The sequence below is a fragment of the Notamacropus eugenii genome, chromosome 1, assembly GCF_028372415.1.
Source record: "Notamacropus eugenii isolate mMacEug1 chromosome 1, mMacEug1.pri_v2, whole genome shotgun sequence".
In the NCBI taxonomy this organism is placed as follows: domain Eukaryota; kingdom Metazoa; phylum Chordata; class Mammalia; order Diprotodontia; family Macropodidae; genus Notamacropus; species Notamacropus eugenii.
The window spans coordinates 604,137,869-604,144,494 of record NC_092872.1 but is presented as its reverse complement, the minus strand read 5'-3'; the positions used below and the strand labels follow the sequence as shown (position 1 = coordinate 604,144,494).

Sequence of the window (6,626 nt, the reverse complement as noted above, 5' to 3'; positions counted from 1 at the left end):
ACTTCCTGATCCATTTAAAGTAGCCTTGCAGGTAGCCAGAAGTCTGTGTCCTGAAGGAGGAAAGGATTAATTCTAGACCAGTAGTAGCAGTCAAGGGGTTGGATAAATTTGTAAACTATATGTTTGAAATATTAATGTCAAGAAAAACTAAAGGAGAATAGCCAGTATAGAGAATGCATATATAAAGGTCCTGGCAGAATTGATATTATTTTGCATTGAAGGGTAGCATCATTTCATGAGAAATATGTCCATCTCATATTAACAGTGTTCATGGTAAGATTGTGTAAAAAGATAACCATGAAAATAACTATAGTTCCTTCATTTATAGCAGTTACAGAAGATAAGGAAGCAGACAAATTCTACAAAAAAACTTGATAAGATCCTTCAGATTAAAAATAGATTGACAGACAGACAGATAGATAGACAGATAGGTAGACAGACAGATAGATAGATAGATACTTGACGATTTCAATGTAAAGATAGGCATAAGGGAAGACAAGAAAAATGTTATAAAATATGACTCAGCAATAAGAAACAAGAAGTCAAAGACCTTTAGAATAGTAAGAATCCTCATACCTACAAATCATGAATATTTTCTATAAGAATCAGGAGGCAGTGTACATGGTGAATAGCAAATAACATCCCCCTCAAAAAGGGAAATTTATTATATCTTAATAGATGATAAATAATTAGTTGTCAATATGGGAGTAATTTTTTATCAGTTCCCTACATCCAGTCAATTGACTTCTCAGAGAAAAGGTCAAAATAAATACCAAGTTAGAAGAGAATCTAATATGAGAAGATTTGGTATGTAAATAAAATAATTTTGAACTGACCTACTTAAAGATTCTGTGGCATTGAAAAATAGGAAATGGATAAAAAAAAGAGATCTTCAGAAAAATTATCATGATTTCAATTTTAACAAATGTCACAAAGAGATGACCAAAAGGACCTAGAAACCACTTTAACCAGCAAACAGTTGCTCTCCTGGTCAAGTGGAAAGATATGACAACCAAGGACAATACCAGTTTAGAATATAAACTCATCAGTAATATCTTTCAGAGGAAAGTAGTAGGAGATTATAAACAGAATCCTCACATAAGACCTAGAAGACATGGAAAGAGAAAAAAATTAGAGAAAGTTTGAAAAGAAATTCAATGAATTCAGATCATTCCTGGACCTTAAATGAAGAAAATGGAAGGAAGACAGCACACATATGAAAAAATGGAAAAGATCTGTCAGCGTTGCTATAACAATTATTGTCTCCATCAAGCCACCACATCTGGACTACCATGACAGTTCCTGATTACTACAGGATGAAATGCTATAAAAAGAAAGCGGAAATTGAAAAGGTAGCCAGCCTAGACTGAGCATAAGGAGATCTGTGCTAAAGAAAAAACAGTTCTGAGATAATTGCAGGCCTGCTCTTCACCAGGATATCTGAAAGACAGGGGGAATAATGAAAGCTTGAAAAAAAATCTCTAACACTATTATTAACAGGAAAAGGTGAGACTTCAAAAACATCAATAACCACTGCATCCCTTTATCTACTTTCCCATCTCTACAAAAAGCTTTACAAGAATGGTCTATACAGCACTTCACTCTACTTCTCCTAGCTGAGGTCCGTTGGGGTCTTGGTTGTTTTACTTGCATCATGGCCTCAGTTTACCCCACGCTTCAGTGCTTAGGGAATGATGGGGCCTACAGACTCGTTAGTCTCACCTTCCTGTCCATGGTGGAGCCTCTGGTTGCGGACAATCTTTTTCCCCATCCCCCTTTCCTTCATGTCACTCCTCGCTCCTCTCAGAAACCCAGCTGTTTCTCTGCATGAGAGCTGCTTGGAACTCTTTGCTAGTTCATCATTATCTGCAGAATGCTCCCTTTTGACATCTTTGTCTTACTTTCTGTAGATTTTCACCGTGGGAATCAGAGTTCTGGATATCTATCTAGAGAAACACCTGGATCACAGTCTTTCATGGCATCATCCAGAGAGCCAGATGTTCCTGCTATTGAGCACAGTACAGGTGGGCTTCTAGGCAAGATGTCTTTGCCAATTGGAATGCATTGTCAGGCATTCAGTTATGAAGACGTCCTGGAGGACTCCACCCTCATCTCACATGTGTAGTAAGGTTCTGTGGGAAAAGTCGGTCATCCCAGATAGGAAGTACCAACAGCTTTCCAAGGTTGAGGAAGGAGAAAAGAGTTTCTCCATAACCCCCTCCACTTCCAGTGACCAAATAAACAAGACCCCAGTGGAGAAGGCCAACGCTGCATGTGTTATCATGAATTCTGTAATTACAAAACAGACACAAGAGAGCATCCAGCACTTTGAGCAGTGGCAGGGTTGACAGACATGGGATATACTCCCCATAAAGGCCTTACCACAGAAGAAACCAAGTACCATCATGTAGCAGAGGCAGTCCATAAATTGAAGTTACAAAATGGAGAAATGACAAAAGAAGTTAGACTGATTGTTTCAACCCAGTCTTCTCCAAGTAGTACACCCCGTTCTTCTCCCGAGCAAAAGCCCAGAGGCTGGTTTATTCATGGATCTTCTACTTCCTTACCTCACCTAGATATCAGCAGCATGTACTCTGGAAATGGAGATGGAGACAAACCCTCATCTGAAAAATGGAGCCTTTTTGGACCAAGAACACTTCAGAAATCTGACTTGGGTTTCAGTGTCCAGTCCTACAGAGGTACTCAAAAGCCATCACCAATGGAGCTCATTCGGGTTCAGGCTACAAGAATTGCAGAAGACCCAGCAGCCTTCAAGTTACCTAAGATGGACTTTCCAGTGATGGAAGGGAAGAAACAATCTCCATAAACCCATAACATCAAACCAAGAGACATGAATGTGTTGACTCCTAGAGTGTTTTAAAGCTCCCTTTTGATATGAGCAAAGTTGCTTTCCCTGGTGTACCCATTGTTATGTAGAGAGATTATCTTGAACTTTTCTTTCTTTCCTATCCACCTTGCACTTGACATAGGAAAGATGTCATCTATTTACAATTCTGCTGAGGACAATATTTCTGGGGAGTCAGTGATTGTTTCTTAAAATATTTGTGCAAAGCTTGAATCTGTCTAATGAAGGAAGACCTATTCTGTAACGTCTCACTGATCTGAATGATTTCTCAAAGTACAGTTGACTAGTCAATTACTGATCTATAGAACTATATTGCAGGGGGCAAGGGAAATAATTAAAATGTAGTAGACTTTGTTCTGCATTTATCTAAGATTAAAAAAAAGAATGATCTATACATATATTGAGAGCACCATTAATTAAAGTATGAGAAAGTAGCACCTTTTTGCAAGAGAAATTCTATAACAAACTATGTTAAAGGTTACTGAAAAATACAGAAAATGAGATCTCAAAACTTATCCCAAAACTGATCCATTGTGGTAAATTTGGATTTATATGAGGGAAACAAGGATAATTCAACGTTAGGAAAACAATTAACATAATTATATTAACATATATTATATATAACATACATTAACATAAAATATCCCAAACCACATGACTATATCAACATTTACCCAAAAAGACGTTGACAAAGTTGAGTTTGTGCTTAAGTATGATTTTGTGCTAAAAACCCTCAAAACATATGGATAGAAGGATTTTTAAAAAAATATTCACAAAAAGTATCTAACACTGAAAGACAGTATTATGTGCAATGTGGAAGCGTTAGAAATATTGCTAATAAACATAGGAGTAAAGTAAGGATATCATCTTTTTCCACTAATATTTGGTGCAATTCTAGATGGGTTACCAATAGCAAAAAGATTTAAGAAAGAATTTTTTTAAGTTAGGCAAAGAGGAAACAAAAACATACATTTTTTGCTGATGCAATGAGAATTTACTTAGAAAATCAAAGAAAATCAACAAAGAAACTAATTGAGGCAATTGATAGTTTCAGTAAAATAACAGGATACAGAATAGAGACACATTAAAAAGATATCATTTACATAGAACAATAACAAAATTCAGGAGACAATAGTAGAAAGTAGGAAAATATAATAGAAAATATAAAAATATCTACAAATACATAAAATATCCAGAAGCCCAAATACCCTCAAAATTTGGAAAAAATATGATGCAAAATTCTTCTTTAAAAAAATAATGATTTAAATAATTAAAAAGATATTCAGTACTTGTGGCTGGATGATGCTATTGTAAGAAAAATGGCAACATTGTTTAAATTAACTTACAAATTTAAAACTATACCAATCAGATTATCAATGGGATATTTTGCAGAGCTAAACAATATAACAAAATATATTTGGAGGAATTCAAGGGAAACAATGAAATAGAACCATATGAATGAAAGGAGAAAAGCACCATCAGATCTCAAATTTGAAAACAGTAATTAATAAAATAGTAAAATTATTTGGTACTATTTAAAAAATAGGAAAGCAAATAAATGGAACACACTGGGCAAGGGAGAACCCAAAATATTTATATTCAGTAATTCTGTGTATAATATATTGCAAATATAATTTACCTGGGAAAAATTTCTATTTAATGAAAATAGCTGGGAAAATTTGAAAGCAGTCAGGCAGAAGTTATTAGATTTAGAGTAACATCTTAGTCAATGTCACATACAAAAAAAAACACACCACAAAATGGGCTGAATGCGAAAGGTCATATGATAAAAAGTTAGAAAAGAGACAGATCAGATACTTTCCACAGCTATGGCTATGGGGTGATTTCTTAACCAAACATGGGATAGAAATTATCACAAAAGATAAAATATACAATATTTATAGCAGAAACTAAAAAGCTTTCACAGTAACATAAATTAATGCAACTAAGATAACAAGGTTCATATTCCAATGAGGATGAAAAAAAAACAACTTAAGAGCCTGATATCCTAGATATTGAGCAACTAATAGAAACATATAATACCCCAAATCATTTGCCAATAGGATGTAAAAATGTAGTTCTAAAGCAAGAAATTGCAAACTATTGTTGTATATTATATATTATTATATAAAAAATGTTCCAAATAACTAATAATTAAAAGAATATAAATCAAAACAGCTAGAAGGCTTTAACTTCACATCCAGAAAATTGGGAAAGAAAACAAAAGAGGAGAATCATCAACGTTGGAAGGATTGTATAAACTAATGTGCCTGGTAGAGCTATGAATTAGACCAATCATTCTGGAAAACAATTCAGAAATATGAAAATAAAGTGACTAAGTGTCCATATCTTTGGACCTAAAGATTATGCTTCCAGGCATGTGTGAGTGTGTGTGAGTGTGTGTGTGTGTGTGTGTGTGTGTGTGTGTGTGTTTATCCATCCCAAGGAGGCCAATGATTTAAAAAAAAAAAAAGGTCTGATATACTCCAAAGTATTGATAGAAACACTTCTTACAGTAGCAAAGAACTAAAAACAAATTACATATCCATCAATTAGGGAAAGGCAAAATAATTTAAGATATATTAATATAAAGAAGCATTATTACTATAAGAAATTGGGAATATTATAAAGACAAAGAAGCATCAACAGACATGAATTGATGTCTATGATGAAAATACCATGAGAATAAGCAGAATCAGGAAAAAATTCACACAATGACAACACTGAAAACAGAGTAACAAAATAATCACAGGTGATTACTGTGAAATTATAATTACCGGATATGGGTCCAAGGAAGTGATATGAAAAACTACCTCCCTTTGCCTTTCTTTACAGAGGTCATGGATTATGGCTGTGAGACAGTATATATTCTTTCAGATATCTTCAATGTTTGTTTAGTTTGACTGATTTGTCTTTTTTTTTTCCTCTCTTTTTTTATTCTTTATTATAGAAGATAGCTCTCTGGGAGAGAATGACCATCAAAGAATTCAAATCAAAGAATGATTTCCTATAAATTATGAGATCTCCTAAATGCTTCTGTTTGTGGTTGACATTGTTATGTTTTGATCAAGCTCTGGATGACTGTAGAGCCTCATAATTGCTCAAAAGAGTTCAGCCCAGCTAGCCACAGAGAAGAAAAATAAGTAAATGAAAAGTGAGTGACTGTCATCCTGAGTGTGAAGAACAGTTAGATGGTTGGCCTATCAGTCCATCCATCTTAGGCAAACACTGCAGATGAACAATGAATCAGTAATAGAATCAAATAGAGAAAGGCAAGGTAGGTCTTTGGGAAAATTTACAGTCCTTTTAACTTCTACCTGAAACCAGGGCCCATCTTTTAATACCAATACCCTTCAGGTAATGGTAGATGGCTACAAGTCATAGAATTCCAAAATATCTGAAGAACTAGAATAGTGAGATACCAACAAAGGGCCAAGGAAAGGTGCATGTAAGGTGTAGTCTATCACCAACAAAAAAACTGCCCAAGAGACACAGCATAAAAAGATATTATCAAAGAAATGTACCACCAGAAAAGTAAAAGAATTGGTAATGTAGTAAGAGCAAGGGATAATCAATGGGCTACCTGAATGTTCCATTAGTATCTACACAAGCTACTACTGCCTTTGTCATGGTAGATGCTTAAAAAAATACCAGGTGATTTGAATTGAAAAGATCTAGAGGAATACCTCCAGCATGTTGTTTTCTACTCCATTTGGAGGATTTATAAATGTGTGTGTGTGTGTGTGTGTGTTGTATATGT

General features: G+C 34.6%; 1 pseudogene; it reads left to right on the top strand.

Annotated features, from left to right (window-relative positions):
• The first annotated feature begins 1,343 nt into the window (after positions 1-1,343).
• LOC140521358 (putative monooxygenase p33MONOX pseudogene) lies at positions 1,344-2,881 on the top strand (annotated as a pseudogene).
• The last annotated feature ends 3,745 nt before the right edge of the window (positions 2,882-6,626 follow it).